The following is a 26361-nucleotide window of genomic DNA, read 5'->3' as shown; positions in this document are numbered from 1 at the left end:
CTTTGTCTAGCACTACTGTTTTCCATCTTTTTTACAACTGACATGCGTACTAGTTTACATGTATTGTGCTGTTTATTTACATGTACAGTCGTGCTCAAATGTATCCGAACGACCTGAATTGCATTTCGCCTGATTCGCATGCTACCCACATAACGCAACTGTCTAGCAGGTCCTTTAATCGCTCCTCGGTACAGTCGTTTGACTATTGAAAATGGTTCCAAAAAGTCACCTCAAGAAAACACTGCTCTGTATCACAATTACTCAAGATGTAAAGTAATATCACGATACTACAAATATCAGGGAACACCTTATCACAGATAACACAGTCCTTAAGGATTGTAAGCTCACATTTATTACAAAAAATGACATATCTGAATGTTACCACTCTCATTATTACGTCGGATAGGTAATGCACGTAGTAAGTTCGTCGTATTCATGATTTCCTCTTCAAATGACACGACGAACCGTCTCGTTCTGCATATGGATTCAAACCCCGGTCATGCAGACTAACCAAAGATTTCGTGACTGACGGAAAGTAACAGTCATTCCTGACTAGGCATACAGGGAGTGATATACCTTTATTTTAGACAGTATCAGTTAGCAAATATCAACTTTAAATTACATAACGTAAACATTTTTAACGGATGCGAATTCCTACCCAGCATCTATTGTCCCTGTTAACGAACTACGAGAGATGTTAAATATTGCTTGTTGACAAGTAACTTACTTGAAATGCCGTGATGTAAGGCTTTCTGTTGGAAAGGGATTTGAACCCAGAAGCTAATCGGATTGTTATCGATCAACTGTGACATATCGGGTTTTCTCGGAATTTGCTAGATGAACTGGATTGGTGAGACGAAAAATTAATTTTTTCCTTCCCAGGACTCCAACCCGGCATCTATCGCTGTTATAATCTAGAGAAAATGAACGCGAAATAGGGTCTGTTACACCAGCAGCCACATGTGAACATGTTTGAACTAGAAATACTTTGACGAAAAGTTCAGTGCTGACTAGCAATCGAACCCGACACATATCGTTGGCGACTACACACAAAGACACGTCAGCTACCGAAATTTTCTCCACCAGCATCTCGGAATAACATCCTGTGTCTCACTGGGAGTCAAAAACGTCAGATAACGTTAATGTTGACAACGAATGAAAATACATTAAAAATCAAAATTAATATCCACCAGGAGATAGGTGTTTTCATGCCAGAGCTTGTTGATGCATAATGAAAACTTTAGTGTCAGGCCAGGATTCGAACCCTTTCACTCGCAATATGTGGATATGTTGAGAAATCTGCAGTTTCGAACAAACAATAAATTGTAGTCGAGCTGTGCTGTCATGGAGGGATCACATTCCGCGTTAAGGGCGGTCTGAGTTGTGTTCCCAGTTCAGAACAAATTTTATCGACATACAGAAGCTCAAATAAAATAAGGAGTAAGCGTCCTGTGACCCTACATAGCTTTTGTTTCGTCACTAGAAATAAATAACTAATATAAGAAAGGTTACTGGTGATAGAGTTTCTATCCTGACTTTATTGTGGTTCAACCTAACGTCTACTTGGTACAGAAGGAATATAATAGTTAATGTGAATTTCAGATCACGATGCCATTGTACCTTCTTCACTTGGCGTAGCCAGAAGAGAATAGAATCTGTCTCTCCCTATCAAAAATCATCAGCAGACGTTGGAATCGAACCCAGACCTTAAATATATGAACCTCTCATCAATCCAACAGACCACCAAAGCCTGATCTCTGACAATCATTTTTCTATCATAACGCCGTTGCGCCACACTGGATGAGAATTCTGTCACACAGGCTCCCTGTAGTGGTTTGCAGCATGTTCAGTACATTCATTTGCTTGGTTGACCGAATCGCAATGAACTAGCTGTCTCGGGTGCCCGGTGCATACATTCGACTCTGTTTTGTAATCACCGAAATAACATCACATAACTGCCATCTACACAGAACTGTCAACAGTGTAGGATGCAGAAATTTTAATAGGAAGTGTTCCTTTCCACTTGAGCTACTCTATTGCGCTATCTGTTTGTTGAAAACGTCGTGCAGTACAAAAGTAAAGCTCTAACTGTCTGTCTCTCAAAAGTCTAGATCTGGCCATATGCATTATCTCACAGCACTGTGGAATGCAGAAGTTCTGGAGGAACTGTTCTTGACTTCTGGAGCTGCTGTAGCTATGTGTCAGTTAGTAGCGTAATGGTAAGTGTTGCACTGTGTATATAAAACGTCGCGAGTTCGAGTATGTTCACTGCTATATTTTTTAAAACGCAATTCTGCTGTCTGCTGAAGTTATCAATCTGATGGTACTTTGAACATAATTCCCTGTTGCACTGACCATGGCCTGTAATGATAGAAGGGTCTGTTTAGATATTGTATACAGAAGTGGAAGAGAGAGCACCATTAAATTCTACAATCCGTATGCATTGCATACACACAGAAATTACTATTACACTGTACTTATGGAGCTCAATGAGTGAATTGCATATTTTCCAGTGAGAAACAGTACTGGCAAACAGTCTTCGCTACATTAGGTTACTTAAACTGGTGTCACTCTGAGCTAGAATTTGTCAGCGACTAAATGTAAGGTCAATAAGTCGGATGCGGGTTTTGCAACTGTGAAATACTTTCCTACATTAGTAACGAATTTTAAATTTGAACTAATATTTCGAAAATTTTGAACTTGGATAGCTTAGAATGAAAATCTTTCTGTTTATTGCAAAGGAAAACAACTGATTTTCTAAAACATTCTCTGTCACACCCAACTTGAAACAGGTCAGGTCGACCAGTCATATGGAAGAACTGACAGCAACGTATATCGGAAGGCAGTAAGATCCCTTGGCTTTTAGTTTGGCAGTATTCGACAGCCATTTCTAGGCGCAAGTAAATGAAGAAATGCAACGTCTTCATCGATTACTTTAAGTTTAATGTAATCTATGGTAATTGTTGATGTTTGATATTAACATGAAAAGGATTTCGTAGACAGAGAAAGAATCTGTTCTTGGGCAACTACTTCTATAATGAGCAAAAGGCATTAAATGATCTTCAAGCACATGTGTTCCAGCATGGTTCAAATGGCTCTGAGCACTATGGGACTTAACGTCTAAGGTCATCAGTCCTCTAGAACTTAGAACTACTTAAACCTAACTAACCTTAGGACATCACACACATCCAAGCCAGAGGCAGGATTCGAACCTCCGAACGCAGCGGTCGCGTGGTTCCAGAATGTTCCAGTAGGGGTATGAAGAAAATGATAGTAAAAATGACGATAATTACCGAATTATCTGGTAACTTTATACTTGATTTTCTCGAACTAAGAAATCTGCTGAATTAGTGAACATTTCAAAATGGCTTCACATCGAGGCTATGATGCGTAGAAGAGTCTTTACATCGTGCTGACATGAGAATAGCATAATCTCCACGTCACAAGCTTGCTTCTACTTAACCATTTAATAGAGTCGCATTTTTTCCACCGTGACCAATTTTGTAAGCTAATCACATCATTTACTTTTATGAGGCACAAACAGATTTACTTTACCTCTGGTAACCTCAAGAGAAAAACGTTATAATCCAGAATCCGCATGAAACATCACGTTCGTTCATTACCAACTGGGCAGAGCCGGTTTACATTGGGAAATGACATAGGCGGAGTACTGGTAAACAGAAATACTGTCGCCAGTAAACTTACTTGCATTAGAAAATTTTATTTTATTTGATGAACCTATAGCCATTTAAAGGAACTGGGCTCTTATTTTACTTGTACTTGATTGAACGAGAGACGTTGAAAAATTTGGTGCTGGACTGTCATTGGAATTTGTATCTCCTATTTCGAGGACCTGAATCTCTCGCAACAGTATAGTTCAATCATTTCGTTCCTTTTCCCAAGACTGCAATCTTCTATAGGTCTCCTCCAAAAGTAAGTATGTGGGTCCGAATCCTGATCCAGCACAAAATTATTCACAATTTCATTTCAAGCCCTATCACGTGGCCACCGGCCTGCCGGTGAAAATTAACATGCATTTTTGATGTCTGTTCATGTGTTGCCAACAATTGCAATAGCTGTCGTTGTTTCTGGACAAACACGCACACATCTTACTATTGGTGAGTAAGCAATTGTTACTTAAGCTGTATCGTGGATGATAAAGAAGGACAGTAGGTGTGCGGTTCGATTGTCGCTCAGACACAAAAATTTATATCCTTATTTATATTCAAGCACCTAGCAGCTAGAAAGAAAAACCGATGCGTAACATTTTATTTTGCTTAGTTAACAATCCGATTATGTGTTGGCTTCGTATCTCTGTCACAGAACTTCACATCATGCACTTCATCTGTAAATGCATGCACACTTCGTTACTTCTGAATGAAGGTATTCAGACATGTTTCGTGGTTAGCTAACGGGGACGAATGGGTCTTGATAGGAGTCCCGGTTTATTACGAAAACTGTCGTCTTTTATTTTCAAGGTTAGATTTGGTTACTGATATTGGCGAAGATTTAGGTAATTCATGGCTCTTCATGCCTAGTCAGCAACATGATATGATTAGATTAGATTTGATTAGATTAGCACTTGTTCCATAGATCATGAATACGACAGTTTCGTGGAACGCGTCATTTTAATGAAAGATTTCTTTACCTATCATGATTGAATTTCTTTACAACAATTTTTACTCTCTCTCATTCTTTTTGATTTCTCTCTGTCTCTCTCTCTCTCTCTCTCTCTGCCTCTCTTCTCTCTCTGTCACACACACACACACACACACACACACACACACATTCTTGTTCTTGTTTTTATTTGTTTGTTGTGCTCGACTATCGGTAAGGCACGAAAACGTCCGTGAATGAGTTTCTTAGTTTTGAGTACATTTACGAAAGAAATATAAAAACAACTGTGAGAGTTACTGATTTATGATGCTTAGTTTGCAGTCAGTTTTGAGTATTATTAGTATACGCTCCAGTCCCTAAACCCAGTTAGAGACATGTGAATGAGATGCATTACGTATTCCAGGCCGTAGCAGCCGCATCTTTGAGACGCCAGCTATGGTTACTTCCCAGCCCGCTGTAGGATCACATCGGTTCATCTTCTTCCTGCTGGTACTGTAACTGAAATTTGGTATCAAGGCCAGGTATGTTTGGCAACTCTGTGATGGACGAGTTGTTTTCTGGTGTGCAGTGAATTAAACCTCAAAATCAGTCGATTTTTTCTCTAATTTCCAGTGAATAATCTGAGTTATTATCGCTTGAGGTGTAACAAAAGATTGAAAATTAATGGTTTTCAGTCCAGGAACGTCGTTGCACGTGATATTGCAACTAATCTCGTCCCTTAAATAGCGGTTTACGAGTTCTAGTCACTACTGACCTCGTAAGAGGTAGCCAAGACACATACCTCTTCAGTAGCTCGCCGGAACGGTAGCTCAGCGTGTTCGGTGAGAGCTGGTTGGCCTCTGTAATAAAAAAACTGACTGGAAGGATGAACAAACGAACTTTAACAGATGTCATGTGACGTACGCAACGACCAAACACAACTATCAAAAACGAACAAAATGCAAAAAATAATTTTAAAAAAAGCTCTGTGGTAATGTGCTGACCTGTGAAAAAGCGTACGTTATGGTTCGTGGTTCTCGTCTCGCAGACTATTACGTTTTTATCCCTTCTTTGAAAGAGCTACAAGCAGTCAGATTAAACATCGATAAGGAAATCGCAAGAAAATACTTTGGGCTCATAGAGCAATGGTGAAATCTTACAATGCTGCACGACAGGTAACGCCTCTTTCCCCTGCTGACAAGCAATTTTGGGTTTCTGGGAATACATAACTTTATTTATGAAATGCCACATTTGCAGTGAGACACAGAACTATTTGCGATATCACTGTAAGTTCAAGGATGCTATTCCGAGATGCTGGTGGAGAAAAATTTGGAAGCTGACGTCTCTTTGTGTGTAGTTACTACCGATATGTGTGGGGTTCGATTCCCAGTCAGCACTGAACTTTTCGTCGAATTATTTCTAGTTCAAACATGCTCACATGTCGCTGCTGGTGTAACAGACCTATTTCGCGTTCGTTTTCTCTAGATTATAACAGCGATAGGTGCCGGGTTGGAGTCCTCGGGAGAAAAAATTAATGTTTCGTCTCACCATTTCCGTTAAAACATCTAGCAACTGCCGAGAAAATCCGATATGTCACAGCTGATCGATAACAATCCGATTAGGTTCTGGGGTCGAATCCCTTTCCAACAGAACGCCTTACGGCATTTCAAGTAGTAAGTTACTTGTGAACAACCAATAATTAACATCTCTCGTAGTTCGTTAACGGGGTAGGAATTCGCATCCGTTAAAAATGTTTACGTTACGTGATTTAAAGTTGATATTTCCTAACTGATACTGTCTAAAATCGAGGTATATCTCTCTCTGTATGCATAGTCAGGAATGACTGTTACTTTCCGTCAGTCACGAAATCTTTGCTTAAGTCTGAATGACCTGGGTTTGAATCCATATGCAGAACGAGACGGTTCGTCGTGTCATTTGAAGTTCATACATATTCTCAACTAGCTGCTCGTGTATAACTTAAATTTTTAATGACATTTTGTGTTAAATAATAAGTACGCTATGTTACTTGGAAGAGGAAATCATGACTACGACGAACTTACTACGTGCATTACCTATCTGACGTAATAATGAGAGTGGTAACATTACAGGTATGCCATTTTTTGTCATAAATGTGAGCTTACAAGCCGTAAGTACAGTGTTATCTGTGATAAGGTGTTCCCTGATATTTGTAGTATCGTGGTATTTCTTTTCATCTTGAGTTATTGTGATACAGTGCAGTGTTTTCTAGTGGTGACTTGTTGGAACCATTTTCAATAGTCAAACGACTGTACCGAGGAGTGATTAGAGGACATGCTAGACAGCTGCGTTATGTGGGTTGCATGCGAATCAGGCGTAATGCAATTCAGGTCGTTCGGATACTTTTGAGCTCGACTGTACAGTCTTCATTTCCTGCAAGGGAACAAGAAGTACGAGCCTGATTACTAGGAAGTCATGATGCAGATTTTGTATTAAGGTGGCTGTGTTGCATCGTGTTTACATTGTTCCATGACAGAAAGTGCAATGAACCAACGACAGACTCATTTACCACTCAGTGCTATTTAGAGACGTGCTGCACAATCCGATGGAGCCGTACCGGTACATGCAGTGCTAGTGACTGATTTTGCACCAAGGGTCACACTGTGTCAGAGGTTGCTCCATCAATGGATTGATCGACCAGACTTCCTACAAAACGTGATGTTTACTGACGAGGCCTCATTTGATCAAAAATGGTTCATATGGCTCTGAGCACTATGGGACTCAACTGCTGTGGTCATCAGTCCCCTAGAACTTAGAACTACTTAAACCTAACTAACCTAAGGACATCACATACACCCATGCCCGAGGCAGGATTCGAACCTGCGACCGTAGCAACAGCGCGGCTCCGGACTGGAGCGCCTAGAACCGCACGGCCATCGCGGCCGGCCTCATTTGATCGTTATGGTATTTCGAACAGCAGAAATAGCCGTGTGGGGGATGAGGAAAACTCTCATGCTGTGAATATCTGGGCCGACATCGTACGCGACAGTCTCATTGGACCATATCTTCTACCTGGCTTATTGAATGGCAACCTGTACTTGAGGTTCATGCAAAGAGTTCTACATGAGTTGGAGAACGTGCTGTGGCGAAATAAATAAAAAAAATTAAATTTATTGGTTTTTTGAAAAGGGGAAAATTACGGACATGGAACTGTAACTTTAGAATTTTTGAAGGGCTTTTTTACCGACTTTGTTGACAGGCTTGAGTGCGGACGAATTCAGTGCTCCGTGAAATATGCCTGTAATATAATTTACCATTCCGATTAATTACATTTTGAATTCTACGTCATTGCTGATTTAATCAGAGTTCTCACCTTAGGCGTAGAATAAGTCCTTCTGCCACAATATTAATTCATTAGTCGCCATCGATGTTCTTCTCTTTGTTGACCGTGTGTATCTTCCTAAGTCGGCATCGGTTCACTTCACAAAGACGGTGGAAACCAAGGAATACAATGTTACGTCGCTTTAAATAATTTTCGTAACACTTCGATACTTCTCACTATTTTTTATTCACAAAACAATAAGACTTGCTGTGCTCGTCGCACAAACCATAATTACTAACAATATGGCTGCCTTTCCGCATACTCCAAAAATCACGTCCATCCTCCATAAGGCAACAATCGAAAGTGTCTCTTAGCTCCTTGGAGTATGAAACAAAAGAGAATCCAATATGAACATTACAAAGATTATAATCTACATGCCTCTCAATTTAATCTTTGGCGCAGCTTTTAAGGTATTGTATGTCTCTGCGTCGGAATGTGTCATTACAACTGCCCCCCTACTGTATACTGTCACTAGAAAATTTTATTTGGTTGACAGGATACAGTAGTCGACCTTGCAATTAATAGGTTTGGGGTTCTTTTATTTACAAACTTCATTTTTACTGTCTCATTTTCGTGGCACTGTGAATTCTTTGGTATTACTGAGTGTGTGTCAGTTTTTTGGTATACTTATGCTAATATTTACATACCTTAATCCTAATATACAAAGTTTTGGTTAACACTGAGAAAACATCACGTGGTAAAGTTTGTACAATAAAATATACAATGAATACAACGTTATTTACAAATGTTTCCTTCCTCATCAGAGGTGAAAATTAAGTCCTTGTATTTTATTTATTATTTTGAGCTTTTCCTCATTACAGAGTCTTATCTCCAACATAATAATTTACTTGGAAATTACAATACAAACAATAAACGTTCTTAAACTATAATCTCAAAATATTTCTCCAGGTGTTTCGATCTTGTGTGTCCTCTTCCTCTGCTCCCATTCTCCTCATTGTGTGCTGTACATTTTGGAGCCAGGTTGTCATCGGTCGTCCTCTTCTTCTTCTCCCCTCCGGTTCCCACTCCAGTATCAATTTTGGTATTCTGGTTTTCTCCATTCGTCGTATATGCCCGTACCACTGTAATTTCTTCCTATCCATTACGTCATATATTCTTTCTTTTATTTCCATTCTCCTTATTACTTCGGTGTTCCTTATCTTTTCTTTCCTGGAGATTCTTGCCGATCTTCTCCAAAAGTCCATCTCTAGAGCTTGTAATTTTTTAATATGCTTCATGTTAATTGTCCAGGTCTCCGTTCCATACAGAACCACACTTTCTAATATGGATTTGTATATTAGTTTTTTAGTTCTGCTCATTACATTCCTGCTCCATAAGACTGAGTTAAGCATCCCAATGACCCTCCGTCCGCTACTAATTCTTTTATTGATTTCTGACTCTGATTTTCCCTCGATTTCTAAAATGGATCCTAAATAACAGAAAGTGTTTATCTTTTTGATTTTCTTTCCTTCAATGTATAGCTCATCTGAATCATTAGTCAAGTATTCTGTTTTTTGGTAATTAATCTTCAAATCCCAAGTTTTGTATGCTACTGCTAGTTGATTGCACATATAGTTAGCATCCTCCCCATCTTGTGCTACGACTACTTGATCATCAGCAAATAATAAATGATGTAGGTAAACGCCATCTCTTATTTCTAATCCCATACTATTACATTTACGAGACCATGCTCTAAGGCTAATATCTATATAGATTTTAAATAATGATGGTGACATGGGACAGCCTTGTAAAAGGCCTTTGCTTGTTCTAAATTTCTGTGAAAGTTTATTACCAACTTTCACTTGGCAAATGTTATCTTTATACATCTGTTGTATTATTTTAATCAAGGAAGGGTTTATGTTTGCCATATGTAGTGCTCTCCAAAGTAATTTTCTTGGAACAGTATCATATGCTTTTTCTAGATCTATGAAAATTAATCCTATATTTTTTGATTTTTCCCTATGTTTCTCCAAAATCTGTCGTAATGTGAAAATATGGTCTACACATGATCTCCCAGCCGTGAATCCACATTGTTCTTCTTGGGTTCTAAAATTTTTTTCCAGTTTGTTTTTAATTACTTTCGCAAAAATTCTCATTAATGTGTTTGTAATACAAATTCCTCGATAGTTTGAACAAATTTTGCGATCCCCTTTCTTAAATATTGTATTAATGTAACCTAGCTTCATCTCGTTGGGTATTGAATCTCCATGTATCATTTTGTTGAAGAGCTGTGTTATCAGTTTCACAATTTTGTCACCACCATATTTCAGACACTCCAGATTGATATTGCCTGGTCCCAGTGATTTACCATTCTTTCCTGTTCTCAACGCCTGAAGTACTTCACTTTCTAAAATCTGGATCTCATCATCTTCATGTCCTTTATCTTCCCCTGTTCCTTCTTCTAGATATTCTTCTCTGTCCTCATTTAATAATTTTTGGAAATACCCTTCCCATTCCTTTTGTGTTATCAGTTGGAGATTAGTTTTGCTTTTTGTATCCTGTCGAAGCCCTTTCAATACTGACCACGCTTCTTTTGCTCTCCCAAATCCTAATTTGCTATTCACCTTGGCACATGTTCTTTCCCATGCTTCATTTTTCGCCATCCTTATTTTTTTCATCACTTCATTCTTCTTTTCCTTGTATATTGATCTTGTTTCTCCTGATTTATCATTCAACCACTGAAGGAATGCATTTCGTTTTTCTCTAACTAGGACCTCTAGTTCCTCTGACCACCACTCTGCTGCACGGTTGTGGTTGCTATCTTTTTTACCCAACACCTCCGTTGCTATGATTTTCACATTAGCTTTTATATAGTCATATATTTCCTCTGTACTTCCTTCAAATGATTCAACCAGTTTCCTTTCCATCCTGGCCGCAAAGAGTGTTCTGACACTTTCGTCTTGTAGGCTGTCAATATTAAAAGGTAAATTTTCATCTTTCTCAATGTGGTTTGTTTTATTTATGTTACTTGTATCACTCCTTGCATTCTTCCATGGCCAGAAAGACTTCATTTTAACTAGATAGTGGTCTGATCCACACTGGGCTCCCCTATAAGATCTGACGTCTACTGCTTTGAAACTACTTGTTTGCCTAATGATAATATAATCTATTATAGAACGAAGTTCTTTGGTGTTCTGTTGCCAAGTATATTTATGAATGTCCTTATGTTTGAAAAATGTGTTGGTAATTTTTAGATCAAATTGTTCACAAATTGCAATCAATCGTTCCCCATTGTCATTATATTCGTCCTCTCCATGTTTTCCTACTATTCTACAAGATTCTCTAATTCCTACCCTTCCATTCAGATCTCCCATGATAATCAGTTCCTTTCTTCTTGGGATTTTTTCAATAGTCTCCCTGAGGGTGTCCCAAAATGTATCTTTCTCCTTATCTTTTGTGTCGTTCGTGGGTGCATATACGCCAATAATCACAACTTCCCTAGCAAATAATGTCATTTCAACAGTTATAATACGTTGATTGATGAATGTCCAATTTGTGATTCTTTCTTTCCATGATTTCTTTATCATAATGGAGACTCCTGCTTTGGCTCTTACTGCTTTTGATACCCCACTCCAGATATGTACATAATTATCACGTTCTTCTTCTCCTTGGCCTTTCTTCTTTGTTTCAGAGAGTACGCTTTCTGTATTTATTCCTGGGCGACGAGCTTTCTTCGCTAACCGCAGTGTTGAATATGGACGGGTGATACGCGCGCCGGATTGTTTGGTTCTCTGCATTGTTGGTGAACATTATTCGTGATAGCCGCCATCGTGTAATATGAGTCACGTGTCGTCTGGACTCGACCGCGCATGCGCCTTCGATCTTTGTATATACTCAGCTGATCGGACAGGGAATGGGGAAGATTTCTCCCCGGCTCGCTGCCTACAGCGCGGCCAATGACCTCGTCTTGCCATGCAGCTATCGCGTGCTCATCAGGTGAGCGTTGGATTGCAACTTCGACGCGTGGCTTGTTGCTCGTCTCGAGCGAACAAACTCTGGACTTCGCGTTAATTTGGCATTGTTCCTCTCTCTTAAATGACTGAGTTAGACTACAAAAGTACTGTGTGGTTTATTTTATAGTGTTAAGACTCACAGTAATACATGTTTCATTAGGTGTGGTTAACTATGCGTTTTTAAGCTGGCATATGCCCCCAGTTGGTTACTAGTGTCGATGTTTAATTGAAACTTCATTTATGTTTTCTAGTTTAATGCATGTTTTTCACTAACTGACAGTGTTTTTCAATGTACTTTTTAAACTACGAACACCGGACTTAGATTTTCCTGTTCGCAAGTTTTTTTAGGTTAATGACAGCAATTTTACTATGTGATCCAAGGTTGTATAATTTCAATTTTGCTAAAATAACATAACCTTTAATGAAAAAATTCCTTGATATCCTTGTGGGGCTATAACCCTTTCACCTTGCCCATTCGCGTTTTACCTAACAGATAACATCCTGGGTGAGGTTTGTCTATTATAATGAAAGGGCCATCATTCAACAACTGCCACTTTATGTTTAATGCCTTAATTTTAGAGGATTTTGGGTGGGTACGTAATAGTACTTCCTGTCCAATGTTAAATTCTGTAACCTTTCTTATCTTTTTGTTGAACTGCTTTCTCCTTATTTCTACTTGTTCCTCTATCTGTAGTAATGCTTGACGTACCTTTTCGTCTAGTGTTATTTCCTTTGTGGCTAATTTAGGTAAAGGTTTAGCCCATTCGTCAAGTTCTGTGCCTTGAAACATTAACTCTGTAGGTGTAAAGCCTGTTGAAGTATGAATTAAACTATTTACAATATGCTGAAATGGAGCTATGTATTATACCCATGTTGTCTGTTTATTTGGTATATAAGTTCTTATAAAGCGATTAAATTCTGTAAAATTTTTCTCAATCGGGCACGATTCTGGGTGAAATTTGGATACCAATATATGTTTTATGTTTTGAAATTCGAGAAATGTTTTCCATTTATTACTAGTGAAGTTTGTTGCATTATCAGTTAATATAATTTTCGGTTTTCCCACTAGTGGTATGTAGTCTTCTATCATGCGTTTGATTATTGTTCCCGACAGTACTGCTTTTATAGCATACATTTTTAAGTACTTTGTGAAGACATCATAAAATGCGATCACATATCTAACTCCTCCTCTAGCTGGTGGATATGGCCCTGCTGCGTCCACGGAAACTAATTCTCTTGGTCTAGTTGGAATGATAGGGTTTAATACGTCCAAACAAGATCTATTAAGATGTTTAACCTTCTGACATATTTTACACTTTTTTATTATTTGTTCAATCCTGCGTCTGAGGTTCGGGAAGTAACAATACGTTGATATTTTCGCTGTACATTTTGATACCCCATAGTGTCCCCATACTCTATGTGTGCGTCTTATCAAATTGTCTATGTATTCTTCCGGGATGCATACACACCAGGTGTTGGATTGTGGATTGCGCCTGTAGAAAAGAACATCGTTTGACAGTGTGTAATATTGTTTCAGTGTACTATTGTCATCTGCCTGCAGTTTTTGCATAACTTGTCTCCATCTATTGTCTTCCTTTTGTAGTTTGCTCATGTCTTTACACATCTTTCTGTAATATGGTTGAAATGTGCCATCATACATCAGAAAAACTCCAAAATAGGAAGTCTGTTCGATCAATTCATTGAACTCGCTCAAGCCTTGTGGCAAGCGCGATAATGCGTCGGCAATTACAGTCTGTTCACCCTTGATATAAACTATCTCGAAATCAAATTCCTGGAGGAATAAACACCAACGTGCAATCCGTTTGTGCAGCAACTTACATGTGAGTAAAAACGATAATGCTTGATGGTCACAAAACACTCGTGTATGCCTTCCCCAGAGATAGTATTGGAACTTGCGGAAAGCCCACACTACAGCTAACGCTTCAAGTTCAGTTGCCGAATAGGTTCTTTCACATTCCGTTAATCTTCTACTGGCAAAACTAATTATGTTTACTTTCTGCTCTCCATTATCATTTACTAATTGGAATAGACAAGAGCCTAATCCCTGACATGAGGCGTCCGTGCTCAAACAAAAGTTGTAGTTCATGTTAGGATGCTTCAAAATGGGTGCGTTTATGAGTGCCTGTTGATTTTTACGAAATCTTCTTCCTCACATTTTTCTGTCCACAACCATGTGTGGTTTTTCCTTAAAAGGTTGAGTAGGTTCAAATGGTTCAAATGGCTCTGAGCACTATGGGACTCAACTGCTGAGGTCATTAGTCCCCTAGAACTTAGAACTAGTTAAACCTAACTAACCTAAGGACATCACAAACATCCATGCCCGAGGCAGGATTCGAACCTGCGACCGTAGCGGTCTTGCGGTTCCAGGCTGCAGCGCCTTTAACCGCACGGCCACTTCGGCCGGCGGTTGAGTAGGGAATCACTATTCAGTAACTGTTTGGGCACGAATTTTCGAAAAAATGACGTGACCCCCAAAAAAGATTTCAATTGTTTACGTGTTTGTGGTGAGGGAAAATATTTTATGGCATCAAGCTTGTTTGGATCTGGTAAAATTCCGCCTGGTGAAATAATGTGGCCTAAAAATTTTATTCGACCCCTTCCGAATTCAGACTTCTTAAAATTTGCTGTGACGTCATATTCTCGGAATTTTTGGGACACCTTGCGTACCAATTCTACATGCTCTTGCCAGGTCTCCGTGGCTATCAAGAGATCGTCTACATACAACGTCACTTTGCTAATCAGTTCTGGACCCAATATTCTGTCTAAAGCCTCTATAAACACCCCAGCACTCACGTTGAGTCCAAATAGCAGTACTTGGAATTGATAGCTTCTGCCAGCATGAATGAACGCAGTATATTTTCTGCTATCACTATGTAGGGCTATTTGCCAATACGAAGCCTTCATGTCAACTGATGTTAAATACTTCACTCCATGAAATTTAAGTGCGTATTGGTACGATGATGTTATTAATTTCCCGCACATCATGTACTAATCTGACTGACCCGTCAGGTTTGCTGACAGCTAGGATGGGACTGCAGTACGGTGAATGCGAAGGTTCTATCACCTTCCACAGAACCATTCTATCTATTTCTTTGCGAACCGCTTCCTTCTTTGCCCATGGTATCGCATATGATTTATGGCAGTACGTTTTATGCGGGTTGACTTCCAATTTGTATTCATAATTTTTGATTATTGTCGGCTATTTTCTAAAAATGTCTCGGTATTCATAGATAAGATCTGCTAGTTCATTTTGTCGAGTTTTTGAAAGACAAGTGGATTTTCCTACCTTCTCGTGGGCGGCCTGTTCGTTAATTATTTCCGTGTCTAATTGTTCGGGGTAAGGCATATCTATCAATAACACTTGTGGGTAAACTAATTTTACTTCAGCTTGTTTCTGTAATTGGCCATTACCCTCTATTGTTGACTTTACAAGATTGACCGCCCGCATCTCGTGGTCGTGCGGTAGCGTTCTCGCTTCCCACGCCCGGGTTCCCGGGTTCGATTCCCGGCGGGGTCAGGGATTTTCTCTGCCTCGTGATGGTTGGGTGTTGTGTGCTGTCCTTAGGTTAGTTAGGTTTAATTAGTTCTAAGTTCTAGGGGACTTATGACCACAGCAGTTGAGTCCCATAGCGCTCAGAGCCATTTGAACCATTTTTGAACCAAGATTGACCTTCACACTACGACTGCCCACTCGGAAATAGCAAAGTCCACTCCCTATGTCGATGTTTACTTTATACTGCCGGAAAACTTCCATACCTGAAATACAATTGACGATTAACTTGTCAACGATTAAGAATGTACAGTTTATCGTGACATCGCTAATGGTAACAGGTATTTGCGTCTGCCACTTAATACTTTTTGGCTTGTTACCTACAGCTGTCAAGATTTTACAATTTTCCGTTGGCAACACTGGTACTTTTAATGCTTTCGAAACTTCTTTAAATAAACTGTTAGAAATCATATTCGTAGATGCGCCTGTATCTAAAATTACGTTGTTAATTATAGTTCTTATCTTTGCTGTTATTACAGCCTGCACGAGGTCACTTACCTTGTCCGGTGCTTTCATCTCTTCTTCACATAGATCATCTTCTACGGTCGCATCCTGATCATATCTTAAAAATAATTGTCTAAGATGTAATGTGTGCTTGTTTGTGCCCCCTGTTGTCAAATCGGTCGGCCGGTGGGGGCTCATTACGACCGATTGTTGTTTACCGGGGGAGACAAAGGCGTTGCTTCAGTACTGTCCGTTACCTCTACAAAGTGTACTGAGTGGTTATTCTGTCGCCAATTAGTTTCCGGACCGCTGCGTGCAACATTTTCTTGCGACCAGCCGTCGCTATTCCTCCTTGGTCTGTCATTCCTATTACTGTAACTATTGTAATTTTCATTTGTGTGCCGCCTTTCATCACGCGGGCCTGACCAATCATTCACGTGATTTCTATCATTTCCATACCGGCGTGGACCGTAATCTGTACTATACCTTCGGTCTTCACGTCTCTGTGGCGCCGAATTCCTCCGATTTCCGTAATTCCAGGTTCCATTATTTGGCCTCGTCGCATACGGATGCCAACTGTGTGGGTTTTGTCCACTGCCATTAAAATGATATCCGTTACCGTTGTTTTGATTGGTTCCGGAATATTCATTTCGATTACTTGTGCTCGGCTCTTCTTCGTTTATTAGATCAATTGAGTCAAGCACGGAAAGAAAGTATTCAAGGTCGTTCTCCGGTATGGTTACCAATTTTTCGCGTAAGTTCGCGGGTAGTCTGTTTTTCAGAATTTTGAGAACGTCTACGTGCGGTATTGGATTGTTCCAATAGCGCGTCTTATTCAAGTACTTTTCGAAATACTTTCTCAACCCGCCGTTTTTGAGGTTGAACGGTTGTGGGTTGAATACCTCACGTCGCAGTCTTTCTTGGACCCCAGCAGACCAATATTTCTCCAAGAAAGCCCGTTCAAATTGGCACTGTTCAACCATGTCTGTGGCCCACAAAAGTGCGTCGCCTTGTGTGAAGCCTACTACATATCTAATCTTCTGTGCCTCAGTCCAGTTTCTTGGTAAGACATTTTTAAATGCTCTTACGAATACGACTGGATGAGTTTTTCTGGATTCTGTGGAGAAAACTGGAAACTGTCTATGTTTCAACAGGCTCTCATCGACTAGAATCGTCGAGATGCAAGGCGACACGCCTACTGCCTGTTGCAGCACCGCGTTTGGCGAATAGCCATTGTTTGCCTGTGCCGGTGCGTGCACATACGCCGGACTGGGCGCGTGATGTTCTGCGTTATTGACATCGTAATCTGGCACGGGCGAATAAGTGTCAGGCTGCCTGTTGCTTAACATAGGCAAATCATTTGAAACATTCAGTCTACCCGCAATTTCCTTACGTATTCTGTCCTCGGCTACTTTGATTTCATTACCTAATTTTTCAAAAAGTTTTGTTTCCCGGTCAGTCATTGATTCATTTACATTAACGGTTTCTAAAGTTTCATTTATTTTGATAATGTCCACCTTGATACGTCCAGTCTCCTGTTTCAGAAGACCGACTTCTTCGTTAACTTTATTAACTTGGTCAGGTATTTCTTCACATGCGGACTGTACTCTGGTTAAATTTAATTGAATAGCCTGTACGTTTTCGTGTATTTCTTTTTGTACCGTATGTGTTTGATTGTGTGTTTCTACGATTTCTGACAGTTCCTGTTCCTGTTTGTTTGTAAGATCTGACAATTTCTTTTCTAAATCATTTGCCAATACATTGTATAGACTATTGACTGTTCTGATGACTTTGTCTTCGATCTTTTAATCGACTTCATTTGTGAGTTTATTTAATCGTTGATCGAAATGTTTGTGCATATTTTCAAATTGCGTGTTTACACTTGAAAACTGCTGTTGGAACCCAATTTCCATGTTTGACAATTTTGTGTTTGTCACGTTGTGGCTGATTTCTAGATTCGCCAGTTTTGTGTTCGTTGTGTTGTGACTGATCTTTAAATCAGATAATTGCTCGCACATGTTTGACATCAGACTATATCATGCCTCAAGCGTAACTGACGAAGCTTGTGTGTTTGTATTTATGCCATTATTTGTAGCCATAATTTCTCTACCACGGTCTGATTGAATCGAAACCGCGCTATGTTCACTGATTTCACGCGAAATATTTTCATCTGATCTGGTAATCGATGCTTCATCGACTGTGTACAAGGTTTCATTTGCAAGTGGTTCGTTATTGTTAATTCCTGTGGACTGCAATTGAATTGTATTTACTTCTACATTATGTTGTGCTGAAAAACTAATTGCGTCATCATTTACGTCACTATTGTCAGAATCGGTGACGCGTCCATGAACATTTGTCAAATTAAAATTCTCCGATTCCGTTGTGGAAATATTATTTTTATCTGTACTTTACTGTTGATCTAAATCTTTAAATTCTCTCGCAGTTGAATTAATAAAAATATCTCGCGACTGTTATTTGTTGCGCGTCGGAAATTTACAAGATGGCGCACTACGTCTTCTAATTCTGCGATTGTTGAACATAAAAAAGGAATTATCCAAGTGTAATTGTGTGTTGCCACAAACACTACCAGGATTTTAATATGGAAAGGGAAAGGTTCTGCTTTAAGTGGAGCTAAGCCAAGGTGTAGCCGCTGCATGCGTTTGCGCTTTCCTACCTTAATTCCGGCTGAGCTGCGTCACTCACGATTACGTTAGTTTTGTAAATCCTTGTCCTTGTTCCTTCTGGTTATTGTGCCATCCGTTTATACAGTTAATATTGTTTCACCTTATTCGTCATTTACCATGTGCGTCATGTAACAGAGAAACAGTAATTAGTACAAGTACATTTGTAGTACAACAATCAAGTACTTACTCTTTGTTCCACCAGCACTGTCACTGTCAGCGGTTGCCAGTGTGGCTAAATAAATAAAAAAAATTAAATTTATTGGTTTTTTTTATTGGTCTGTTCTACAAGATTATGGAATAGGAGGCAAACTTTTGCAAGCAATTAAAGGTCTTTACATGGATAGTCAGGCAGCAGTTAGAGTTGACGGTAAATTGAGTTCATGGTTCAGAGTAGTTTCAGGGGTAAGACAAGGCTGCAACCTGTCTCCACTGTTGTTCATATTATTTATGGATCATATGTTGAAAACAATAGACTGGCTGGGTGAGATTAAGATATGTGAACACAAAATAAGCAGTCTTGCATATGCGGATGACTTAGTTGTGATGGCAGATTCGATTGAAAGTTTGCAAAGTAATATTTCAGAGCTAGATCAGAAATGTAAGGACTATGGTATGAAGATTAGCATCTCCAAAACGAAAGTAATGTCAGTGGGAAAGAATTATAAACGGATTGAGTGCCAAATAGGAGGTACAAAGTTAGAACAGGTGGACGGTTTCAAGTACTTAGGATGCATTTTCTCACAGGATGGCAACATAGTGAAAGAACTGGAAGCGAGGTGTAGCAAAGCTAATGCAGTGAGCGCTCAGTTACGATCTACTCTCTTCTGCAAGAAGGAAGTCAGTACCAAGACTAAGTTATCTGTGCACCGTTCAATCTTTCGACCAACTTTGTTGTATGGGAGCGAAAGCTGGGTGGATTCAGGTTACCTTATCAACAAGGTTGAGGTTACGGATATGAAAGTAGCTAGGATGATTGCAGGTACTAGTAGATGGGAACAATGGCAGGAGGGTGTCCACAATGAGGAAATCAAAGAAAAACTGGCAATGAACTCTATAGATGTAGCAGTCAGGGCGAACAGGCTTAGATGGTGGGGTCATGTTACACGCATGTGAGAAGCAAGGTTACCCAAGAGACTCATGGATTCAGCAGTAGAGGGTAGGAGGAGTCGGGGCAGACCGAGGAGAAGGTACCTGGATTCGGTTAAGAATGATTTTGAAGTAATAGGTTTAACATCAGAAGAGGCACCAATGTTAGCACTGAATAGGGGATCATGGAGGAACTGTGTAAGGGGGGCTATGCTCCAGACTGAACGCTGAAAGGCATAATCAGTCTTAAATGATGATGATGATGATGGTGGTGGTGGTTTTTTGAAAAGGGGAAAATTACGGGCATGGAACTGTAACTTTAGAATTTTTGAAGGGCTTTTTTACGGACTGTATTGACCGGCTTGAATGCGGACAAATTCAGTGCTGCGTGAAATATGCCTGTAATATAATTTATCATTCCGATTAATTACATTTTGAATTCTACGTCATTGCTGATTTAATCAGAGTTCTCACCTTAGACGTAGAATAAGTCCTTCTGCCACAATATTAATTCATTAGTCGCCATCGATGTTCTTCTCTTTGTTGACCGTGTGTATCTTCCTAAGTCGGCATCGGTTCACTTCACGAAGACGGTGGAAACCAAGGAATGCAATGTTACGTCGCTTTAAATAATTTTCGTAACACTTCGATACTTCTCACTATTTTTTATTCACAAAACAATAAGACTTGCTGTGCTCGTCGCACAAACCATAATTACTAACAATATGGCTGCCTTTCCGCACACTCCAAAAATCACGTCCATCCTCCACAAGGCAACAATCGAAAGTGTCTCTTAGCTCCTTGGAGTATGAAACAAAAGAGAATCCAATGCGAACATTACAAAGATTATAATCTACATGCCTCTCAATTTAATCTTTGGCGCAGCTTTTAAGGTATTGTATGTCTCTGCGTCGGAATGTGTCATGCCTCATTTCAATGTGGATGTCCACAAGCATCTCAGTGCCGTATTTCCTGGTCGGTAGATTGGAAGAAGAGGTTCTATTTCATGGCCTGCGAGGTCACCTGACGTGCATCCCCTTGATTATTTCCTATGGGGATTAAAGTTACTTGTGCATAAGACACCAGTTGATACGGAGGTGGAATTAGTTGTCAGAATTGTAGCTGCCTGTGAGGTGATTCCGAAACACACTAGGGATATTTGTAAGGGTGCCGATGTCAATGCTTGCATTGAGGTTGATGGCCGTCAACTCAGCACATTTTGTAAGATACGGTACAAATGGTACGTTCATTATGTCAATGATTGTATTTGCAGTTAACTGTAACTAATGTAAAAAAAATGTACACAGCAAGGTGATTTTATTCCTGTTGTCTCCTTAAGATGACTTCTCCGACCCCAGGTTCCCTGCCTCAAATTGTTCAGCAGACCATCTTCTGTGTCCTGTTAAATTTTTGCTCGCTCTTAAGGAAATACGACGATAAACCAGGCATCGGAAGAAAGTGTATTGTTAGTCTTCATATGCTCCTTACACGTCCTCTTAGCAACACGCATAAGTACGCTTGTCAAACGGGATAAAAGTTTTATTTGCTATGGTTTTATACAATTGATGTCTACTGCATCTTATAATACGCCGTACGGGGTGTTATCCGGCCTGGCTCATTTAGCAGTGACACTTCGTACATTTCGACAAACATCTTTTGGATGCATATAATTTCGTTACGACAGCCCAACAATATGTTTTGACTCTTAAGGCGGATAACTTCCCGAACTCTAGGACTACGTAATTCGCCGTTTTCATTACGGAAACATAACCATTACAAAGCTGAAGATGCGTCTATACTGACGTGAAACCGGTAGTTGCGAATAAAGCACCCTCATACAGCTATACAGATTTTGGAAACATCTTTCTTGACTTTTTAATTGTTATAGTTCTCAAGATAATTTGAATGGCTATTGACGTTTGATTGTTGTTAGTGTTATTCACAACATAAAATTAAATAAAAAATGTTTTCACGGGCTCCCAATGTCCATATGATGAAAAACCCTTCGAGTTTTAACTCGCTTTAGCACGGTGTTAAGAGGGATGTCCATTTACGTTCTTGAGACGACTTAGCATTCTGAGGTGCGACAGCACGTACTTACCGAGAAAATTATTTTACATTTCTGGTATTAAGATGAATCCAGAATGTTGGAGTAGAGCATTATTTCTATTGAGGATTTGAGGTAAGGGAAGGTTATGTATATGCTAATTTTTGTAAAGGAAGCTATTGAAAAAGCTAGTATCTTCCGTAAGAATGAGAAATAATTTCATAAATATCGCAAATACATACACACTTGCGTGATAGAACAACCGTGATGTGTATGTCATTAACTATTTTCTGTCATGCCGACTTGCGGAAAAAAGTCTGATGCGGTAACCATAGTCTTGACTAACTGTTCGTAGCAATCAAACCACAAGTGTCACTTCTCACACGGCCTTTCTCCTCGTGGTTTTCCGAAATCTAGAACACGCAATCTCTCTGTAATAAGGCGAAATATCTCTGCTCCTGTAATACAATCTCATGAGTTGGGAAGCGGTGACCTCACTTGGTTTCGAAACTACCAAACGAGGTGGCGCAGTGATCGGCCAGATGAGATTCCAGCTCCTGTATAGTTTCCCTGATTTATGGTTCAGTGCTTCCTTTAAATAAGTTCACACGAATTCTGCGACGCATCTTTAAAGAACTCTACAAGAGATACTGCCCCCTGTTATACTGACACGGAGTTAGTGCCCCAGCCCTAATGACCTTCATGTTAACGGAATGTTCAGTTTCAGTTATGCTGCTTCACCCTTTCCTCAGTTCATAATTATCGGTGGCAGAGGTGGTGGCCTGCACGTAAGAATTTAGGTGGATAATAATATTTTTATGAGAAAAAGTTGATTGGAAAGATTACATTCATTAAGTTACTCTAGAAGCGACCCATATATTTTTCATGTATCTTCCGACTTGCGTGGTGCGGCCCTACTCTTGTACTAGTCTCTTCAGCTCCCTGCATTTTTGCTACTTCCTTCGAACAGCCCTGAGCAGAAATTATTGTCAGGTTGGTGCGGATAAGTCCCTAGCGTTTCTTCATAAGTTTAATAAACACAACACATAACAGAGACTTAAGTCACCACTAATATACTCTCCATCGCTATTTACAACAGTCTCCCAACACTGAGGTAACTTTTCCATTCTGCGACTGTAGAAATCACGCATCTGGAAAGGATGTTCCTTGCCGGCCGGTGTGGCCGTGCGGTTCTAGGCGCTACAGTCTGGAACCGAGCGACCGCTACGGTCGCAGGTTCGAATCCTGCCTCGGGCATGGATGTGTGTGATGTCCTTACGTTAGTTAGGTTTAATTAGTTCTAAAATCTAGGCGACTGATGACCTCAGAAGTTAAGTCGCATAGTGCTCAGAGCCATTTGAACCATTTTTTTTAGGATGTTCCTTGAAAGTTGTTCAATAGAGAACTAACAAGGTGAAAATCTGAGGGCACAAGATCAAATGAATAGGTGGATGCGGAATGGCTTCCCAATCCAATTCCTGTGTAATGTTTATTGTCAATCTAACCGAATGCGGGAGTTATCGTGAAGTACGAGTAGCATCACTTCACGCATTCGTTCTGGTCGTTGTTCTTGGATTGTGTCTGCAAGACAATAAATGTCAGCAGTGATGGTTACATCTGGGGGAAGCAATTCGTAGCACATCACACTTTCGCTCTACCACCAGATGCAAACCATTATCTTTTGCGGATGTGCATAGGTCTTTGTACGGGGAGTTGCTGCTGTGTTTCGGCTCAACCATTTCTTTCTTTTCCTTATGCTAGCGTAAGACACCATTTCTCGTCACCAGTAACCATACAGTATAGGAATGGTCGGTGTTGTTCACGAGACAGTTAATGACGAGCAAGCAGAGATGAACATATGGCCACCTGCTGATTTTTGTGATTCTGGCGGTCGCACGATGGTGGTATGAGAACAGTTCACCAAATTTGCCATTTCTCGAGTGCACTGACGTGGATCGTTGTGGACTACACTTTGAAATGATCTTTATGAAGCCCCGAAGGTCTTCCTGGACGCGGAGAGTCAGTAACGTCTAAACGATCTCCTTAAAACGAGAAAACTAATTTTCTTGCCTTGCTCTGTCAATGACGCCCCACATAAGGCGCAAAAGTTTCTGGCTGCCTCCGCTGCTCTCACCCCTATTGAACTCAAACAGAAGAATATGTCGGAAAAGTTTCGATTTCTGCACTTGGTACTCAATTTTCTAGCGTCCACTACTTCACTCACTATCTCCAAATGACAAAATTACAACATGTAAACTCAAATAGCAACAGTGTGCTACAAATAAAAAAAATAAAAATCGATAGGTAAATACACAGCAACCGGAATACCAACATGCAAAACAAAAACACTAGGAACTTTTTCACCAACTTAATACTATTCGGATACAAGAACTTCTAACAGCTCGTTGCAACCGTCAGCATAGACAGCTGCAGCTGTCGTGTCTAGAACGTTCTATCCGCGCGTTGTGGGATATGTTTCTCGTTACCACTACAGTCAGATTTTGGTATCTTGTGACATTCTGGCAAACAGCGCCACTGACAACCGCTTTCTGAAGCTCAGGGTTCTTCGCACGCTTCACCCAGTCCTTCAGCCGAAAATCTTCACGCGGCTTTTTCACGAACACTGGTTCCATAAATGATGACTATACTGTATAAGGAGTTCCTTTTTCATTCCCCGCGTGAAAGCTGACATACCACGTTCTTTCAGTGTGGTGCTTTCTCATTCGATGTGGACTCGTTGAGAATTGATGAATTTAATGCTTTGCATTTCATAGCAATACTGTGCGTGGGCTCTGTACTTATCCTAATCACCAAGTTTTGGACAAGTGTCCTGAAGTAAAGTAATTAATGCCTTCGGTGCTAGGACTGAGACCATTCGTTTGTCTTACGAGGGTATGCGGAGCAAATAAGTGTGCGCTTTGAGGCCAAAAAATCTGCTGCATCACCCCATTCCTTTGTCATGTACATTCGCTCTCAACTGAGAGGCTGCGGATATTCCCGTAAACGTTCTCTTTCCCACTCTAATGCTGGAACGTATATGAGCTGGAATAATTCGTGAGCTACATAGTTCATCTACAACTGTACAAAAATTATATTGGTGGTAATAATTTCTGCGTCAGATTCACAGTCATTCGTAACGACTACTCGCATACTAATAGATGGCACTTCAACGGTTGCGTAAAATTCAGGATGAATAGACAGGTATCTTGATGAATAATACTGATGAAGTTATCCGTCCAATTCTGCACACACCCTCTGATGACAAATACAGTCAGCCTGTTAACCAAATACTACCCATTTCACCACTAAACATCTATTTCTTTCGCGTTTTGTTGAACGGCTAAGTGGTCATAACAAAAATTAGAAATTTATGAAAAATGAATGAGCTGTCACATTTTAAACTTAATGTTTAGAGAAACTAGAATTTTATAGTTCATTATCTCAATTTTTACCACAGTTTTTAATAGATTTGGAAAATTCTAGACTTTCATACACCTGTAAGTATGGTTCGTATACTGTGCTAAATTCATCGAAGAATCTGTCTTAGTTATGAAGAAAAGCGTACCTATAGCAACAAATACAGCCAATAGGAAGTGAAAAAAATAATTACTTACAGTACCTTAAAAGAATAGGGGTAAAGAGTAATGTGATTCTTTCCTGAGTTTGTGCATATTTCAAGTGCTTGAACCAACAATGACCTAATAGTTAAAGCACAGAATTACAGCATTGACAAACTGAAAGAAAAATTGATCTGTAATCATGACATTCTTTTTTGCGGAGTGTCGGAGCACGAGAATGCATAGCCAGGTATTACGTTACTAGACAGTTCCAAGCTGCAGTAAGAGCATATTCAGATTTTACGGTATGTAATATCTTCCAGCCTGTGGCAACATTCCAAGATCAGATAAGCACGCCAACTCAGGCAAGTCAACACATTTAGTTCAGCACAGGCTCTACACATGAGTGTCTACCAGAGCAGACTAACTTCATGACTATAATTTAAACTTCAGAATCCAGAGTGTCTTCTCTATACATGTACCCCACAGGCAAGTGTATGTATGTGATGTACACAAGAAATGAGTTTTCTGTGTCAAATATCACAACAAAAACTGCCACTTGTCTTACTCTAGGAACTTTACATTGTCTGCACCCTACTAAATAAGAATTCTCCAGAATGTTTCTTTCTAAGAAATACAGCAAGGAATATTCAAGAAATTCTTTCACAGTTTTATGCCAAAAGCAATTATTGATATGTGAATATATGATAAATGAGAAAAATATATCACACATTCATCCAACAAACACAAAACCGAATAAAAAGTCATTGTTTATTAAAGTAGTAGACATACAAAAAAATGAATATGTATGTGTAATGGTGATGTAATATAAACAGGTGAAAATCAAAAAGTTCTTCTAACTAGCCATTATGTCACCAGTTATTGAAAACAGAACTGTGAATGATATATTTGTGAACAGTTTAAGAAGACTAACTCCAAAAGTGTATAACTTGTACGGAATTGTACAATGTGTACATTACCATGAGTGTAAAATGCTAACAATAAGAGCAATTATGACAAGAAACAATAATCTTTAGTAAAGAAATAAGCTGAATAATTTATGAT

This window comes from Schistocerca cancellata, chromosome 5 (genome assembly GCF_023864275.1).
Source record: "Schistocerca cancellata isolate TAMUIC-IGC-003103 chromosome 5, iqSchCanc2.1, whole genome shotgun sequence".
Lineage (NCBI taxonomy): Eukaryota > Metazoa > Arthropoda > Insecta > Orthoptera > Acrididae > Schistocerca > Schistocerca cancellata.
Note: the sequence above shows the minus strand (reverse complement) of the source record.